A 19365-nucleotide genomic window follows, 5' to 3' on the forward strand; every position below is an offset into this window, starting at 1 on the left:
AATGAACCAGAGCACATTCATCGCTGGCAGATGCGTGCACGATAACTTCCTTCTCGTGCAGCAGACGGCAAGGCTACTCCATAACATCAAGGCACCGCGCGTTCTCCTCAAGCTCGACATCGCGAAAGCATTCGATACCGTTGCCTGGTCCTTCCTGCTTGAGACCTTGACCCGCCTTGGCTTTGGCCGTCGTTGGTGCGAGTGGATCTCCATCCTGACATCCACGGCCTCCACGCGCGTCCTAATCAACGGCAACCCCGGGCTGCCTGTGGATCATGCCTGAGGACTTCGACAAGGCGATCCCATCTCGCCCATGCTCTTCGCTATTGTCATCGACTCGCTCAACTCACTGCTACAGCACGTTGTTTCCGTAGGCATCCTGCAGCGGCTCACCACCCGTCATGCCGCCTCGAGCATCTCTCTCTTTGCTGACGATGTCATCATCTTCTGTCACCCCGACCCCCCTGAGCTTGCCTCCATCCGGGAGTTGCTACGTATCTTTGGGGATGCTTCCGGCTTGCGCACCAACTTCTCTAAGTGCTCCGCTGTCGCCATCCAATGCGGCAATGAGGTTGCCGCCGCGATCACCACTGAGCTCTCGTGTACTGTCGCCGCCTTCCCCATCACATACCTCGGGTTGCCGCTATCCATCCGCAAGTGTCACGCGTCTACTCTCGTGCCCCTGGTCGAGCGACTGGCCAAGAAACTAGCAACTTGGAAGGCCACTCTCCTTTCATGGGGCGAGCGACTGGCCCTGGTTAGGGATGGCAATTTTATCCATGGATCTGGATACCCATGGATACCCGACCCGGTTGGGCAAGGGTATGGAGCACATTTCTGCCCATGGGTCCGTGGATATGGATACCCACGAACAGTCGGGTTGGGCACGGTTATAGTTTGTGCTCCATGGATATCCAATGGATACCCGTACGTCATGTGAGGCCATATGCCAGTGATAGTAGAAAGAGCGAATCAATGGGAAATGGCTGGCAATATGCAACTGGTGCCATAAGCTATATGCTGCAGAATCAACCTCTAGTATGTCACACTTAAGGACTCATTGCACTACAAGAAATATGTCAACTTATGACCTTCTGTCAGTGACCCTCGAAGAATTGGTCATAAATTTATGACCATTTTAGACCAATTGGTCAAAAACTGTTCAGGGGGCTCCAAACCCTAAACCATTGCGACCATTTTGGTCAGAAAGGTCGTAATTTCCTTACAGGAACTAGTCACAAAGCAACAGTGCTAGTCCGCTGCCTTATTTTTAGTTGTTAATGACCAATATAGATGGCCATAGACTTGTAGATTGTAGTGGGTTGTGATGACTAGGCGCCATCTCAGCAGTTTTGCCTATGTGTCATGTCCATGTGGCAGTTTTTGCCCTAGGTTGTGAAGCAACCTATATTTCTATCATTCCCAAAATTCCCCAAAAAATCTCATAAATTCTTTGGGGCATATCTTCATCAAATATGTAAAAATCCTTCCTTGCCTAGTTCAAAACTAATTCAACAATATTCATTTTCCTATTCTGTTCACAACAACACTTTATGAAGGAAGTGCTATTTATATATTCTTGATTGCCCTCGGAATTTTTGGGCACTTTCCTATCCAAATCATTACCGCATGACAAAATTCAGCTCCATTTGCCTAGCAAATCTTCCTTGGCAAATTGGTCACATCTTTGCCAAGGTTCTTGCACAACGGCTTGCTCCTCGGATGCGGGAAATCGTTTCAACGAACCAGAGCGCATTCATCGCTGGCAGATGCATGCACGATAACTTCCTTCTCATGCAGCAGACGGCAAGGCTACTCCATAACATCAAGGCACCGCGCGTTCTCCTCAAGCTCGACATCGCAAAAGCATTCGATACCATTGCCTGGTCCTTCCTGCTTGAGACCTTGACCCGCCTTGGCTTTGGCCGTCATTGGTGCGAGTGGATCTCCATCCTGACATCCACGGCCTCCACGCGCGTCCTAATCAACGGCAACCCCGGGCTGCCTGTGGATCATGCCTGCGGACTTCGACAAGGCGATCCCATCTCCCCCATGCTCTTCGCTATTGTCATCGACTCGCTCAACTCACTGCTACAGCACGTTGTTTCCGTAGGCATCCTGCAGTGGCTCACCACCCGTCATGCCGCCTCGAGCATCTCTCTCTTTGCTGACGATGTCATCATCTTCTGTCACCCCGACCCCCCTGAGCTTGCCTCCATCCGGGAGTTGCTACGTATCTTTGGGGATGCTTCCGGCTTGCGCACCAACTTCTCTAAGTGCTCCGCTGTCGCCATCCAATGCGGCAATGAGGTTGCCGCCGCGATCACCACTGAGCTCTCGTGTACTGTCGCCGCCTTCCCCATCACATACCTCGGGTTGCCGCTATCCATCCGCAAGTGTCACGCGTCTGCTCTCATGCCCCTGGTCGAGTGGCTGGCCAAGAAACTAGCAACTTGGAAGGCCACTCTCCTTTCACGGGGCGAGCGACTGGCCCTGGTTAGGGATGGCAATTTTATCCATGGATCTGGATACCCATGGATACCCGACCCGGTTGGGCAAGGGTATGAAGCACATTTCTGCCCATGGTTCCGTGGATATGGATACCCACGAACAGCCGGATTGGGCACGGTTATAGTTTGTGCTCCATGGATATCCAATGGATACCCGTACGTCATGTGAGGCCATATGCCAGTGATAGTAGAAAGAGCGAATCAATGGGAAATGGCTGGCAATATGCAACTGGTGCCATAAGCTATATGCTGCAGAATCAACCTCTAGTATGTCACACTTAAGGACTCATCGCACTACAAGAAATATGTCAACTTATGACCTTTTGTCAGTGACCCTCGAAGAATTGGTCATAAATTTATGACCATTTTAGACCAATTGGTCAAAAACTGTTCAGGGGGCTCCAAACCCTAAACCATTGCGACCATTTTGGTCAAAAAGGTCATAATTTCCTTACACGAAATGGTCACAAAGCAAACAATGCTAGTCTGCTGCCTTATTTTTAGTTGTTAATGACCAATATAGATGGTCATAGCCTTGTAGATTGTGGTGGGTTGTGATTACTAGGCGCCATCTCATCAGTTTTGCCTATGTGTCATGTCCATGTGGCAGTTTTTGCCCTAGGTTGTGAAGCAACCTATATTTCTATCATTCCCAAAATTCCCAAAAAAATCTCATAAATTCTTTGGGGCATATCTTCATCAAATATGTAAAAATCCTTCCTTGCCTAGTTCAAAACTAATTCAACAATATTCATTTTCCTATTCTGTTCACAACAACACTTTATGAAGGAAGTGCTATTTATATATTCTTGATTGCCCTCAGAATTTTTGGGCACTTTCCTATCCAAATCATTATCGCATGACAAAATTCAGCTCCATTTGCCTAGCAAATCTTCCTCGGCAAATTTCCAAAGTTTTTGTCCACCTAGAAGCATTATGAAGGAAGTACCTTTTTTATATCTCTAAATGACATGAAATTTATACAGTTCCTTCATATGCCCAAATTATCACCCTCCTCCAAATTGCAGCTCAGTCAAATCATCTATGTGAGCCCAGGTTCAATTTATATTTTATGGCCAAATTGGCACGTTGCAAAGCAAGTGTTATATAGACCCCTCCTATTACCCTCAAACTTTTTGGGAACTCTTTCATACCCAAATCATTGCCACATGATAATATTCAGCTCAATTTTCCTAGTAAATCTTTCTCGGGAAATTTCCAAAGTTTCTACCTCGAGAGAAGCTTTGTGAAGTAAGTACTAGCTAGGCTTACCCAAATGATCTGAAAATTTACCAGCGCTTGACCATACCATAGAAACTTACCTACACCAATTTTGAGCTCATTTCATTCATCCAATCTCTCTCACGAGTTTTCCCAAGTTTTTGTCCATAGAAGAGCATTCTGAAGGAAGTACTACTTTGGCATGTCCAAATGGTATCAATTTTCTACAATGCTTTCCTATGCCCAAATAACCATCCTCCACAAAATTTCAGCTCACTCCATTCATTATTTTGAGCCCAGCTTCAACATTCATATTTTTGTCCAGCGTGGTACTTTGCAAAGCAAGTACCACCTAGGATCCTCCTTTTGAGCTACAAATTTGTGAAGACATTCTCCTTAGTAGATGATCATCCTCAGCCAAAACTCACGCCCATTGGCCATGTGCATTTCCCGTACCGCTAATCAAACACTTGGCTGCTAATTCATGTTTGAGCATCGATCGGTCTCCTCGTGAGAATCTTATGTTGTAATTTTCTTCCTAGCACCAACCTGGGGAGTTCCCAACCCACTAGACATGCCTAGGCCGCCCAGAACACATGGCAACATTACGGTCACGCGGTGACCACGCAACGGGCATGCGAGTTTAGCGCTCTAGAGTTGGGGCCCTCGGCCACCGCCCAAACCTCGACGTATCGCCACCAAACCATGTATTTATGATTAAATAGGTCCTTATGTAACTATAAATGATTTTTGGAAAAAATAAATAGCAAACTATGAGGCAGCTGTAGTTCAAATTTGACCCGCTTCCAACTAAATCGGTGGAAATTTGTCTTTTTCACGAGAGGTGGATCAAAAAAATTTACACCCAACCATTTTGTCAATTGTGCATTAAATATGTCCTAGTATTTTATAAAAATGATTTGGTCCAATTTTGCAACAATTATTTGGTAGTTCCTTCACAAAAAAACCTCCTTTCGGGCACTCGAAAAATGGAAAATGGTTTTTTCGTCCAACGAAAATGAAAACTTCCTTAGGCAACATTGTTTGCCATTCCAATATGCACCCTTGTGCATAATATGAGATCATTTGAACAAACTATGCCATGAATGTGGCCATAAGATTGATCATTTGGCTTGAAAGCCATTGATCTCCACACATGATAGCTCGTTTCTGAGAACACTTTTTTAAAATAATTTCCATATTACAAGTTTGTTATTTTTCCTGGGAACTTGGCCACAAATAATGATACAATGTGAAGGTTTCCCAATTTTTTGATTTTTTTGAATTTTTTATGCCCGTTTCAAAATGCGGTCAAAACGGCGAGAATGACCGTTCCTAGCTAGTGGTTGAATCTTGGGATTTTTTTGGTGTTTCTCTGATTAAGTAGGTACTTATGTAACTAGAAATGATTTTTGGAAAAAAAAATAAATAGCAAACTATGAGGCAGCTGCAGTTCAAATTTGACCCGCTTCCTACTGAATCGACGGAAATTTGTCTTTTTCACGAGAGGAGGATCAAAACTTTTTACACCCAACCATTTTGTCAATTGTGCATTAAATAGGTACTAGTATTTTAGAAAATCGATTTGGTCCAATTTTGCTACAAATATATGGTAGATCCTTCACAAAAAAACTCATTTTGGGCACTCGGAAAATGGAAAATGTATTTTCCGTGCAAAGAAAATGAAAACTCCCTTAGACAACATTGTTTAGAATTCCAAGATGCACCATTGTGCACAATATGAGATCATTCAAACAAACTATGCCATGAATGTGGCCATAAGATTGATCATTTGGCTTGAAAGCCATGAATCTTCACACTAGATAGCTTGTTTTCGAGAACACCTTTTTAAAATAATTGTCGTATTACAAGTTTATTATTTTTCCTAGTAACTTGGTTACATATAATGACGCAATGCGAAGGTTTTCCAATTTTTTGATTTTTTTTGAATTTTTTATGCCCGTTTCAAAATGCGGTCAAAACGGCGGGCTTGACCGTTCCTAGCTAGTGGTTGAATCTTGGAATTTTTTGGTGTTTCTATGATTAAATAGATACTTATGTACCTAGAAATGATTTTCGGAAAAAATAAAGAGCAAACTACGAGGCAGCTACAGTTCAAATTTAACTCGCTTCCAGCTAAATCGGCGGAAATTTGTCTTTTTCACCAGAGGTGAATCAAGGCTTTTTACACCCAACCATTGTGTCAATTGTGCATTAAACATGTCCTAGTATTTTATAAAATCGATTTGGTCCATTTTTGCAACAATTATTTGGTAGGTTATTCACAAAAAAACCTCATTTTGGGCACTCGAAAAATGGAAAATGACTTTTTCGTCCAAAAAAATGAAAATTTCCTTAGGCAACATTGTTTGCCATTCCAATATGCACCCTTTTTGCACAATATAAGATCATTTTAACAAACTATGCCATGAATGTGGCCATAAGATTGATCATTTGGCTTGAAAGCCATGAATCTTCACATTTATAGCTCATTTCTGAGAAAACTTTTTTAAACAAATTGTCGTATTACAAGTTTATTATTTTTCTCGATAACTTGATCACATATGATGACACAATGCGAAGGTTTTCCAATTTTTTGATTTTTTTGAATTTTTATGCCCGTTTCAAAATGCAGTCGAAACGGTGGGCTTGACCGTTCCTAGCTAGTTGTTGAATCTTGGAAACCTTTTGATGTCTCTGATTAAATAGATATTTATGTACCTAGAAATGATTTTTTGGAAAAAATAAAGAGCAAACTATGAGGCAGCTACAGTTCAAATTTGACCCGCTTCCTGCTGAATCGGCGGAAATTTGTCTTTTTCACCAGAGCTGGATCAAGGCTTTGGACACCCAACCATTTGGTCAATTGTGCATTAAACATGGCCTAGTATCTTAGAAAACTGATTTGGTGCAATTTTACAACAAATATATGGTAGGTCATTCACACAAGAAACTTATTTTGGGCACTCGAAAAATGGAAAACGAATTTGGCATGTTGCATCCTTCGTAGTGAGCAATTTGCGGGGGAGGCTTTTGAAGTGGTGAAGTAATTTGCTGGAACCGACAATATGGATTGCTAGAACTGTTGATTCAGGATGCTTCATCCCGACGGTGAGCAGCCTCAGGGAGGTGCTAGAACTGGCGAATGCTACAGCTAGAGAACGTCGGGGTGATGCCGACTGTGAGGCGCCAGACTGCGCTTGTGCGCGACGGCGCAACAGCGGGAGGGTCAACATGTGTTCTATCTAATAAGAACGAGCAAGATAGGAAAGAAAATATAACTTCGGGGGTGAATCAAATGGTTACATACGAAAACATCGTAGGGGCGCCAGGCGAGCGACCCAAATTTAGACCTATTGACCGGCGCCTAACAGCCGCCTTTTGGAAAATGGTGTGGTTAAATTTTGCAACACCGATTTGTAGGCATTTAAAAAAATTAGAGATTTGGGTCCAAATTCTGGATACTTGAGCGCGAGCCAGCCAACCAATGAGAAGCGAGGAACCACATCCACGCGGATCACCAAGTTGGACATGATCTGAGCCATCCATCACGTGCCCATCCAATGGTGGATATTGTCCTGAAAGACCAAAACCCTAACCCACCTACCCACCCACCCTTTCCTTCTCCAGATCCGATCGAGGCTACCGCGTCTTCCTCTCCCTCGCCGCCATCCCCACCCACCACCACTGCCCCCACCCACCGCCGACCTCGTCTCCGCCATCCCCCTCCCCTCGCCTTCATCCCCCATATCCACTAGTCTCGATCCGGCGTGCGTGCGTGCCGGCGCGGGCGTGCCTCGATTCGATCCAGTGCCTTCCTCCCTTCTTCCCACGACCACGCCTTCCTCCCTCCATCCCTTGGCGTGTGTGCCGGTGCGGGTGCCATGTGGGCAGCTCCAACACGACCACGACCACGAGCGGCGGCAGCGGAGGGAAGGACAAGGCAAAGGGCTCTGCGGTCTCCTTTACGGAGGGCGAGGAGGTGCTCGCCTACCACGGCCCTCTCCTCTACGAGGCCAAGGTTCCCCTCCCCTTCCCTTCCCCCTCTCTCCCCACCTCCCATTTCGTTCTAGGGTTCGCCCGCCGCCGCGTCGGCTCCCTGGAGCTTCTCTGTTACATTTTTTTTTAGCCGCGGCTAGGGTTTCGAGCAGGGCCGTCGGAGCAGGCGAGGGTTCATGGAGTTGTAATCCAAGGGTGAATCACATCGAATGGCACAACACTCTTTTTTTCTTCAAAAAAGAAAGAAACACAGCGCCGTTCCTCCTCTGCACCTCCCAGATTTTTACATTTAGGGCATAATTTTTAAATTTAGAGCGCACATGAGGACACTAGTCTGTGCGTATCCCAGTATCAGACCATGATTAGCACCAGGTGAATTATTCTCTTGGACTATGGGTACTTCAGTAGTAAGTAACAAGGAGTGGGAGATGGGACTATGATTAGCACCTGAAGGCTTTATGACATTTACCAGTTGCACACCTGCAATTCTTCCTTTAGTAATACCGACTTTGTTGTGTCTGTAGCCTGTCGTCTTCCTCCACGGGGGTCCTGGGATGGCACTTCGCCCGACAACTGTGGGTTCTTCGATCCGGAGTTCTACATGATTGTGATGTTCGACCAGGTTGGTTTCGTTTTGATCCCCTCGTGTGTCTGTTCACCGGTGTTCCTAGGAGATCGCGGTGCTTAATCTGCTTGTGTTTGATTGCAGAAAGGCGCTGGAAGAGCACTCCCCATGCTTTGTCTAGAGGAGAACACCACCTGGGACTTGGTGGCCGACATTGAGAAGGTCAGGCAGCACATCGACATTCCAGAGTGGCAGGCAACTGCAAATACATCTTCTTTTGTCAACTGCAACATATACCTGCTGTAAAGAAACCACTTGAAGAAAATATTTAAGAGAGCAGGGCAGTTCGTGTAGATTTTCTTGCATTTTTACATAGCTATTGATCATGAATGTTGCAATGCAAGTTATTAAAAGAATGATGATACCTCTTAATGCCTTGTCTTTTCATAAACTAGCTAGTTAGTCAAGCATTTCTTTTCAAGTTTGATACTAGTGTTATTGTTGGAGGTATGTAGTGGAAAACAACATCCACAGTGGTATAGATTGTTCCAGTCCATGACATTCGGGTGCAAATTGGCACATAGCACAAATCTTCAGAGATTTGAGCATACTCCTACCAAATCTTGTACTATATGGCATATCATTAATGTAGGTTTAATATAGTTCTAGCAGATTTAGGCAAGTAGTAGTATATCTTATCTAACTGGACTGGGTGATCTCTTTTATATATGGAATGATATCAATGTAGGTTCAATTGGGTTATCTATAGATTTTCCATCTTCTGCATTATTCAGATTATTTTACCTTACCTTGTTTGAACCAAGAATCTGAGCAAAATAGGTAACTGTCAACTCAAGGATTTGAATTTATTTTGGCAGGCACCAATTGGCCAATGAGATGAAGGAGCTGAAGGAGATCCACATGGAGGACACCGAAGAGGAGGAAATGCATGACATCGACAGCTGCGACTTCGGCAACTCCCTTGCGGTTATTGAATATGTGGATGAAATTTATAGCTTCTACAGAAGGACCAAGGTAATTATCTGCTTGGAACCCCGGTCAAGTTATCTAGTACAGAGTTGTGTGTCTGACCTGACCTGGCAAACTCACCCAATGCAGGTCCACTATAAGTTTGAGCTACTGGGTGAAATTTTATTCCTTACTGTCAACATCATTGATAGATACCTGGCCCGGGAAAATGTCGCTAGGAAGAAGCTGCTGCTGTTGTTGTTGTAGGTTTATGGCACTTGCAGGGACAACACAAATTCCATTTGTTTTTTTCTTCTTTGTTTTGATTGATGTGCGTTCATTACCAATTCCTGAGGATGATTTGTGTTCCTCATGGAGATTAGTCTCGGACGCTACAAGCTATTCTCTGTTGTGTGGTATATCCTGATTGGTGGCATTCTATGTGCCAACTTATCCTGGAAACGACACATACATTCATATGCAGTCCTCTGTTATTTTTCTTTTCTCTGTGTTAAATGATCTAAATGTGTGGACCAAATGATCTCATAGTTTAAATGCACCATAGTTTTGCATAACCTCAATACATTTACATGCACACGCATACGCATTTGACTGCTGAGTATTTGAATTATTGGAATGTGGGGGTTGGTCTGTTTATTCCCATGTTCTTAAGTTTTGTGTATTTAGACTGTAACTCTTAAGATATCATTGTAGCTGTAAGTAGACTGCAAGTTACCAGCAGATTGTGATGGCAGTCTAATTATCACTTTAATTTTCTCCCAAATCACTATAAGTGGACTGTACGTTGTGACACCACTGATGCCAAACCTACAAACAATAGTTTGATGGATTTGTAGGGTTTTTTGGGCTGTGGTATTACGATAGTTGTAGCTCACATGTTTGAAACCAGGTCCAGTTCCAACCCGATTAGGATTGGCCTTTTAGCAGCATGGATTTACCAAGTTGGGATGTTGGGATAGTTGGATTCCTATTGTCTCTTGTAGCACCAAATGCTAGTATGTGTTTTACTAAAGTCATCAGATAGTTAAATCACTGTGAGATGTCCACACTTGTTTTGTTAACAAACATGAACTGTTGAGTCATCTATTCCTGGCTGTTACTTTTGTTCAGTATATACGTGTGCTTTCTGTTCTTTTGTTCTATTCACTGTGTGAGTACAGTTTCTTGTTGGCACCAAGGTGTTTGAGATGGTCTTCCTATTGGTGCATGAGGAAGAGGAAGTGAAGTCATTGATTTTTCCACCGAGGAAGAGGAAGCGTGAAGTCTTTCATTTGTCCAGAGGGTAAGTCCTCGGTCTGTCCCACTCTTCCTTTGCTATGTGATTGTGACCTCCATGTGTTATCTACTTATCTGGACACTTTGGTTCATATACTATTCTTGTGATTTTTCCAATGCTATGTCAAAAAATGAATCTGTAACCTTTAATGAATTCAATGTATGATCGTGATGAGAATGAATGAATGAATGATATCATACCAACTTGTTTTTGCCCTTTATCAGTATCATTTGTGGTAGCTCCTAAGCAACATGATCTTTTTCTTGCTCCGAGATCCCAAGTGTGGTGTTGTACTTTTGTTGTGCTTGATTGATGTCCTGCTAGCTGCTACTGTTAATTGTTACTGTCATGATGTTAACACTGCTTAGAATATGTTATGCACCTTAATTCTAGTAGTATTTGTTGTCAAAAGCATGATTGTATTGTGAGCCATCAATTTCTTGGAGTCTTCTTAGAGCTTGCTGGTATTTACTTTTTTCCACCAATATAATATTTGCTAATATTTACTCATGGTTGCTATTGTTATCCGTGCCCTCATGCATTAGGATCGACCCCTAGCTGCTTGTGTATTTGTTTGTTATTCTGTTCAATATTCTTTTCCTAGTTGTTGTATGTTTGAGGATATTGCTTTCATTCTGAATTCACAGCCATGATAATGATCGTTTCCTGTCTTTTACAGGAGCTCCAGGCTCAAGAAGTTAGAAAAAGGGAATGCTTCATCTTTGCAGCTAATTATATGTTCCTGGATGATGTGAATGGCTGTTATAGTATTTCATAGCAGCACTTTTGTAGTTGTTCTAAATTCCTGGATGATGTGAACTATGGCATGATTGTAATATATATATAATACTCATTTTGGTCGCCATTTATGAAAATTTGTGTGATTGGGGCTCTCTGGACCAAAATACTGGTTACTTTATTGTTGATACTTTATTGTTGATACTTTATTGTTGATATGTCCGAAATGAAACATATACTATTTGGGCCCTAAAAAGGCCACAAATCAAACAATGAACAAAAGGCGATGGCCAAGTAAATAAAAAGGCTTAGGCCCAAAAACGAAATAGATCACAAAAAGGCCATGATCCATGAAATAAAAAGGCCAAATTGTTGGGCCATGCCCATGTAGCTAGAGAAAATATATAGTAAAAAGGTTGAATTGTTGGGTTAGGCCCATGTAGAAAATCGAATTGGACCGGGCTGAATCTTGTGCCACGTCAGATTGCCACGCTAGATGCCTACGTGGCCTGGGGAGGTTGCTAGTGACCAAAACGTCACAGTACATGTATTTTGGTCATAAACGTCTACGACTATTCCAGAAGAAAGGTCGCTATAATCAGTTTATGACGGCCAGCTTTTGACCTTATGTTTTTTATCACAAAAAGGTCACAAATGGAAATTTGTGACCATTCAGTGACCAATAGTGGTGGTCACAAGTTGACATATTTCTTGTAGTGTCGTATTACTTGTTGCCTACTTGTGCATGTAGCTTATGTTATCATTTTTGAGTGAATGACAATGAGCTAATTTGATCTTTGGGAAGGCTTCATGCTGACTTTTCTATGCCCATGGAGCTCCATGGGTATGTGGGTATCCAGCGGGTTTGGGCATGGGCACAAGTTGTGCCCATGGATAATTTGGTGGATGGGCAGAGGGTAGGAAGATGGGTCACGAGTTGGATTTGGAACAGCTCCACCCGCCCCAAACCCGACCCATTGCCATCCCTAGCACTGGTGCGCCATGTGCTTACGGCCATGCCGGTGCACCTTCTCCTCTCCCTGAGTTTGCATTCCTCCATCCTCAAGAAGATCACCAAGATTATCCGTGATTTCCTCTGGCACGGTCGCAAGGACGCTAAAACCGGCTGCTGCTTCGTCAGCTGGCCTAAGCTGTCGCGGCCGCTTGAGCTTGGGGGCCTCGCCGTGCGCGACATACACCGCACTGACATCGCTCTCCGCACCCGATGGTTGTGGTTGCAGGCCACAGACACATCACGTCCCTGGAGCCATCTCCAGCTCCCACATGACAAGGATGTCCAGCAGTTCTTTCGGGCATCCACTTTCTGGAGCGTTGGGGACGGCAAGTCTTGCCGTTTCTGGTGCGATCACTGGATTGAGGGATCATCCATCAGCGAGATTGCCCCGACGCTACTTCCGCTCGTCCCGCATAGGCGACGGCGCACGCGGCTCGTCTCTGGCGCTCTCCAAGACAACCTCTAGATCCACGACATCCATGGCTCCTTAAGCCCTGCCGCTGTTGTCGAATATGTCGATCTGTGGCGATGACTCCAGCGCGTGCAACTGACCACCGACCCCGACAAGATCACCTGAAAATGGACGACCAACGGCACCTATAGCGCCGGTTCGGCCTACAAAGCCTTGTTTGCCGGATCGACGGGCTTTCCGTTCTGGCGCCTCATCTGGCGATGCTGGGCTCCCGCCAATGCCAATTTTTTTTCTCTAGTTCGCCTCCATGGATCGTTGCTGGACCGCCGAGCGGCGCGCTCGCCATGGACTCCCGCACGACCCACTATGCAAGTTCTGCTGCCAAGAGCCTGAGACCATCGACCACATCTTGGTCCAATGGGCCTTCTCGAATCACATGGCATGAGATCCACTCATGGTGCAGGCTGCCGGCCTCCGCCCCCGCTGCCTCGGCGAGCTTCTAAGCCTGGTGGGCTGCCACCTCCAACACCGCTCCAGCCAGCCTCCACAAGGGTGCAAACTCCCTCATTGCCCTTGTGGCTTGGTCCCTCTGGAAGCACCGCAACGCCGCGGTGTTTGACAATGCCCGACCTTCATGCGATGATCTACAGCGCACCATCCGCGACGAGGCTCGACTTTGGGCTCGCGCCGGTGCCATAGGCTTAGAGTCAATTATCCCTGCATTGTAATAGCTTGTAGCGAGGCTGAGCATCCTCCCCCCTCTGCTCACCTGCACCTCATGGGACGCCTGATGGCGCACGTCCTACGGGGCTGCAATCTGTAACCCTCTCTTCTACCAATCAATACAAAGATACGCAACAACGTGTATTCGTGAAAAAAAACTGTGTATTTGTAATATCCTAATAATTCATCATAATAAAAAATCATGAGTATGTAAGAACATATATACCACTCCTTAAATAAATATAAGAGTGTTTAGATCACTACTTTAGTGATCTAAATGCTCTTATACTTGTTTACAGAGGAGTACATGCTAGAGCACATATCTATCGGAGATCATTGACAATAAAAAAATATCTTGCCGTGCAAATATACGGGTTGCTCTGCTAATTTGTTTTGCATTACAAATTTAAAAGTTGGTGAGGGCATGTCTATAGGAATGAGTATATGTATGTATGAGCGTCTGAGTCTGCGTTAGCATGTGCCTCGCCATTGTAATCCCGCTTTGCATGGCGGAAAGAGATCTCCCTAAAAGAAGCTCGGCGCTGATCTATCTCCCGAAGAATGCTTGCATGGCCACATGGTGCAGCAGCTCTGATGTTTGTGATAACGTCCAGGAAATATGTCGCGACGAAAATGGAGCCGAGGTGAAGATCAAGAGCTTCCTTGCAGGCTGGTGTCGTCTAATGTTGTGGCTTGGGCAGGGCTTTTTTAACAGTGAAAGCAAGGCACGGCCCGCAGCACGGCATGACCCAACGACTATAATGTCGGGCAGTGGCGGAGCTTGACCCAAAAACCTGGACGGGCCGGTTGTAGGAAATGACTGTTGGGATTGTGTTTCATGGCCCAAAACTACATATACACTGCAGAAAACCGCATGGGCTGGGCGGGCCACGGCCCATTCGGCCTTGCCGTAGCTCCGCCACTGATGTCGGGCCGGCAGAGCCGAGGAGGTACGTAGAATCAGCAGTGCAGGCGTTGAACGGAGTTTTAACCTCGAGTGCTCGTGTACGAGGGCGTGCGGATCCCGCGAATTCCAGGCAGTGCGCGTGCTCCAGGACTTCCACGTTCATACACAGGAATGGACCACGATGGCACACGTAGCAAGCTGAGAAAATTCACGCCGCCTTGGCAGTGGCGAAGCCAGCGTGTAGGCGTTGGGTTCACTTGAACCCAACGATCTTTGCACGTCACGGCCATATATACACGTATTCACTTGCATGAACCCAATGCAAATGCACGCTTGAACCCATCAAAGCTACTAGGCACGAGCAAGAAGCCTCTAGCCCATTGTAAATTTATTATAACATGATGAATAGCCCAACAAAAAGCCTACATCTATTTCTCAAAACAAAGAGCCCAATACCATTACGATACAATCCACGCAGCAGGCTCGACAGTTGACCGCACGATTCCATACCATCCCTACGCAACACGCCACCGCTTATCGTTCCCCCAGTTCGTTTCCCAACCCGGCCCCTCGGTGTTTCATCACGGCGCCAGATCGGCAGCCTCCGGCGGCAAGCCAAGAACAGTAAGTCGGCCGTCGGCGGTGGCTAGCACTTGAAGTCCAAACTGAACTTAATCAGATCACTCCGTCCCTGTTGTGTGGTATTACCTTTTACCCTAGTTTTCTGATTATTTTCCCCTGAACTTTGATTTGTCTGTAGTACTATGGTATGCAATAATATTTCCCAAGAAGAAATTGATCACCCGATTCAGATAACGATGCTGGCACTTCTAGGCCATCCGTTAGATGTAATTAAGCAGTACATCGAATGCCGCTGCAAATAATCTCCCAAAGTTTTCAATTGACGGATAAATTACTGCCATATGATGTGTTCGATCTTTTCATGGTAACGAAGATCGAAAAGCTACACGCTAAAATGTGAGCGGCTTTACATGCTTCTTTCGCTTGATGGTACTTACTTTGAATTTGTGAAAATAACCTGTCATTTTTTTCCAATATTTTCAGCAGATGAGAAGCTGACCATGAAGCTATGAAGTTATTGGGGTATAAAATGAAAATAAGTGATTTTATAATTTCATCCAACTGTATGTCTTGCATTCTTTAGCTTTAAATTTAATCTATGTGTGTGTGTGTGTGTGTACGATAATCAACATCATATTCTGTTTGTTACACTCTTGTTGTAAGAATTTATCAAAAAGACTCTTGTTCTAATATAGTTCGAAATTAAACTTTACACTTAATTAATTCGTACCAAATTAATTCTCACAGTGAGGTAATGAGTGAACCCATTGGCCAAATTTTCTGGCTCCGCCCCTGCGCCTTGGAAATTTTTATCTTAGTCTCTTCCCCTGCCATGTCACGACTCACGCCCATATACAGATTATTACAAGGACTGACCGAGAGAGAGAGAGAGACGGGATCACCGCAATCGCCACGAGGGCATGGCGACTCTCGACTCACCACCATGGATCTTGCTGTGCACTCTCGCGGCCCTGCTGGCTGCCCTGTGGTGCGCGGGACGGGCGCTAGCCGGCGCTTGGCTCCTCCGCCCGCGGAGGGTTGCTCGGGCCCTGCGGTCTCAGGGCGTCCGCGGCATGCCTTACCGCTTCCCCTCCGGCGACGTTCATGACTATGTGCGGCTCGTCGCGGCGGCGTGCTCCCAGCCCATGCCGCTGTCCTCGCACGCCGTTGCCGCCCGAGTGGCGCCGTTCGACCACGGCGTCATCAAGGAACACGGTAACTGGCTACCCCTCTCGATTAGGCCGTATGCCGTATGGTGATCAATCTTTTCAATAGCGGGCTATGTTATTTAGGGGTGGCTCAGCCAGAAGTTATGAAAACCTATAGCTTGGCTATAGCGAAGCTAAGCATCATTTAGCGTTTTTCTTAAATCATGAAAAAATTAAAAATAAATATACAATCAGGCATATACTTGACGTAAATAAACCGAGCACCATTCAGGTGTCCTAATTCAATAACAATATATTTCATAAATAAACACAAAATAATGGAGAAGGATGGTTTTTTAAGCGCTTAGCATGCTAAATGACTCCATACTTAGTGCTATAGCGGGAAAAAGAATACCATTAGTGCCATTTTCAATTTAGCGTTAAAAGTGCATAGCTTTAGGAAGATTTTACGGTGCATTATAATACACCAGAGCACATGTATTATATGGCCGATCTAACGGATGAGAATAATTAGGCCTTTTTAAGCTCAAGGGTATTTTTTGATTTATTTAGGGGTGCATCTTCTACATTCTGTGCGGCTGAGTGGATATCTAATTCTTTGCACATGGAATAATAAACAACACAAATAGCTGTACAAATATCTATGATTGATTGTCTGGAAGTATGAGCTCACCTGTAACCTCGAACATACATTACGTTTGCCATCTTGACAGCACTCTGTGCCTGCTCCGATTGCAGCCCGAAGATCTTTCTCCCTTCGGTGAAGCTGCTCCCGAACGCCACTCGGGAGATGACGTCGCCGTGAGGTTCTGGAACTCTGGCCAGACATCTATCTCGCGCGCATCACCCAGCTCCAGAGAGTTTCCCCATCTTCGCACCAATTCACTAGAACACGCTGCAAAAGCCGGTAACATCCTCTGCAAAAGCCAATCTCCATGAGCCTTGAGCTCGCTAGAAGTGGATAACCATGCGTGTGGGTTGATGATTATTTTTTGACATCAAATGTGGGTTGATGAGTTTGACTGGAGGGGGGGTGACATGACTGACACCTTGAGCTTGTCGAGATGGAACGCATGGTTGATGATCCTCCGGTGGGCGGCCCACTTGTTGCCTTGGTGGGCTGTCAGCCCATTGGGCATCAGTCGCTCGATCTGAAGCATGGACTTCTGCTTCCCAAAGTGCCCCTGATTGTTTGATAGGATTTCACGGAACAATCCAGGGTCGTTGACCACCACCCTTGGCTCTGGGCCGAACTAAGTCAGAGCAACTTTACCTTCTTTGGCAAAATGATGATGGGAGATCAATGATAACACCATCAACGTTTTAAAAAGCCTCCACTATAGCCCCGCTGTAGCGTTTGAGAGCTCTCCCGCTAAAGCTAGTCATTTTACAGTGCATCCGAACGATATGGACCGTCTGTCGAAGCGAAATCGACGGTCCAGATCCGATGCAATACACCGATGTCACGTGTATTATATCAGACCCCAAGGGGCATTTTCGGAAGAAAAAAATATTTTGAACTAATCTGATTTTCCCTCCCAAATATTTTGAGGGTATTTTTCGGTATGAGTTTGAGGGCTATTTTCGGTTCGATATTTATCCCGTTCGCTAGGGTTTATGCCTTGCCGCCGATACGGTTTTCATCCTCGCCGGCAGGATCTAGCCGCTCGTCGCGGCCCCTCCCTCCCTCGTCGCCGGCAGGATCTAGCCGCTCGTCGCGGCCCCTCCCTCCCTCGTCGCCGGCAGGATCTATCCGCGCGTCGCGGCCCTTCCCTTCCTCCACCCCAATTCCCTCGCGATCTCGCACCGCATTTTCAACGAACACGAGAGGAGGCCCACTGCCCTCCCCGCGGCGGCCGCCGGCGAAGAGTCGGCGCCATTCCACCTCCCAGTTCTCCATCTGGGTGCCTATAGCCACAAGGGCAACCTCTTTCCCACACCCCAATTGGTTGTTTGCGTCCTCTACATATCATTTCTCAGCCATGGCTGCAGCTTTGATCTGGCCATGCATCTCGTCCGATGGCAAGGTGGTTCGGTATGGATCATGTTCTGCGGGACTAGATGAAGCCGGCCGCCGGCCTCGACGGCCAGCCCCATTCGTCCACCCCCGACTGCTTGATCTACGAATGTTCAATCGTTGCATTCAACATGTATTCTTTCAATTTGGCTGATAGGTGAGATTTGAAGATCAATGGAGATGATAAGCTATTAATTTTGGAATGTACTATAAATAATTCATAGCTTGTGTTGCTCAATATTTATGATGCTCGCTTCTTCTTGTGCAATTGCTGGACTGGGATCAACAGACTTGGCATGTGCTTTATATGAAAAATTAGATTCACATGGGATATCCATCTTTTCAAGATTGCTGTTAAGTCTTATTATAATGTTTTAGCCTTGTTAAAGGGAGAGTAATGGTCCTCGCAAAAAGCAGAGAGAAAGGAATGAGCATTCGATTCTTCCATATGTTGCATTTCATTCTTCCGTGTTTAGTTATGTCCAACATTTGTTACATGCACACACTTGACAAGGTTAGTACAAGTAGTAATTTTTTCTCTGTTTTGCAGGGCTATGACAGAACATGTTATGTGATTCCATGAGGCGGGATGGATGTACCATGGCCACACCACTGTGCCCCTGAAGGTGATCGCTTCAATTCAGCGTTGCAGCACCTGCAGAGGCCCCCTATGGTACGTGCTTTTACTCTTGTTATCCTATGCTCTATTTTTTTGGTTTTGCGGCCTGCCTACGAGACATAGCTGGGATTGCGTGTTGAATCAGGCAGTATTTTTTACTTCTGTTGTGAGGCTATGCTCATGCTTTAATAAATTTTTCTCTCGTATGAAAATAGACATATCATAATTCATTATTCTTCTAGGGTTTCCCCAGGCACCATTATTGTCACATGGTAGTAAAAGGCAAATATAGATTTCTACGAGATCCCGTAGAGACCAAATTTATTTCAAGCAAAATATAGTAACCAATATTATTGAAGTTTTACAACTTGACTCATGTGCAATGGACTAATAACACGGCTAAGAAACCTTCTTCGGGACTAAAACCCAACCACACCCTACTCTATCGCTTTATGGCCAAGTGTACACTCCACATGTAAGAATGAACCACAATGCTGGACTAACTGCTTGCATCCTCGTCGTCTTCAACCACAGCTACGTCCAATTGCCTAGCATGGTACTGCCTGAACCTAGTCCCGTATTTCATTTTGTTGTAGGGTGAATCGACAAGCACAGCAGGTAG

The 19365-nt window shown here is 45.3% G+C and overlaps 1 non-coding gene across 1 annotated transcript; it reads left to right on the forward strand.

Annotated features, from left to right (window-relative positions):
- Positions 1 to 9606: 9606 nt before the first annotated feature.
- LOC123155243 (small nucleolar RNA snoR80) lies at positions 9607 to 9740 on the forward strand. Its single transcript, XR_006477299.1, has one exon. It is a non-coding gene; the product is annotated as a small nucleolar RNA snoR80 (small nucleolar RNA).
- Positions 9741 to 19365: the final 9625 nt, after the last annotated feature.

Source organism: Triticum aestivum, chromosome 7A, assembly GCF_018294505.1.
Source record: "Triticum aestivum cultivar Chinese Spring chromosome 7A, IWGSC CS RefSeq v2.1, whole genome shotgun sequence".
Taxonomy (NCBI): domain Eukaryota; kingdom Viridiplantae; phylum Streptophyta; class Magnoliopsida; order Poales; family Poaceae; genus Triticum; species Triticum aestivum.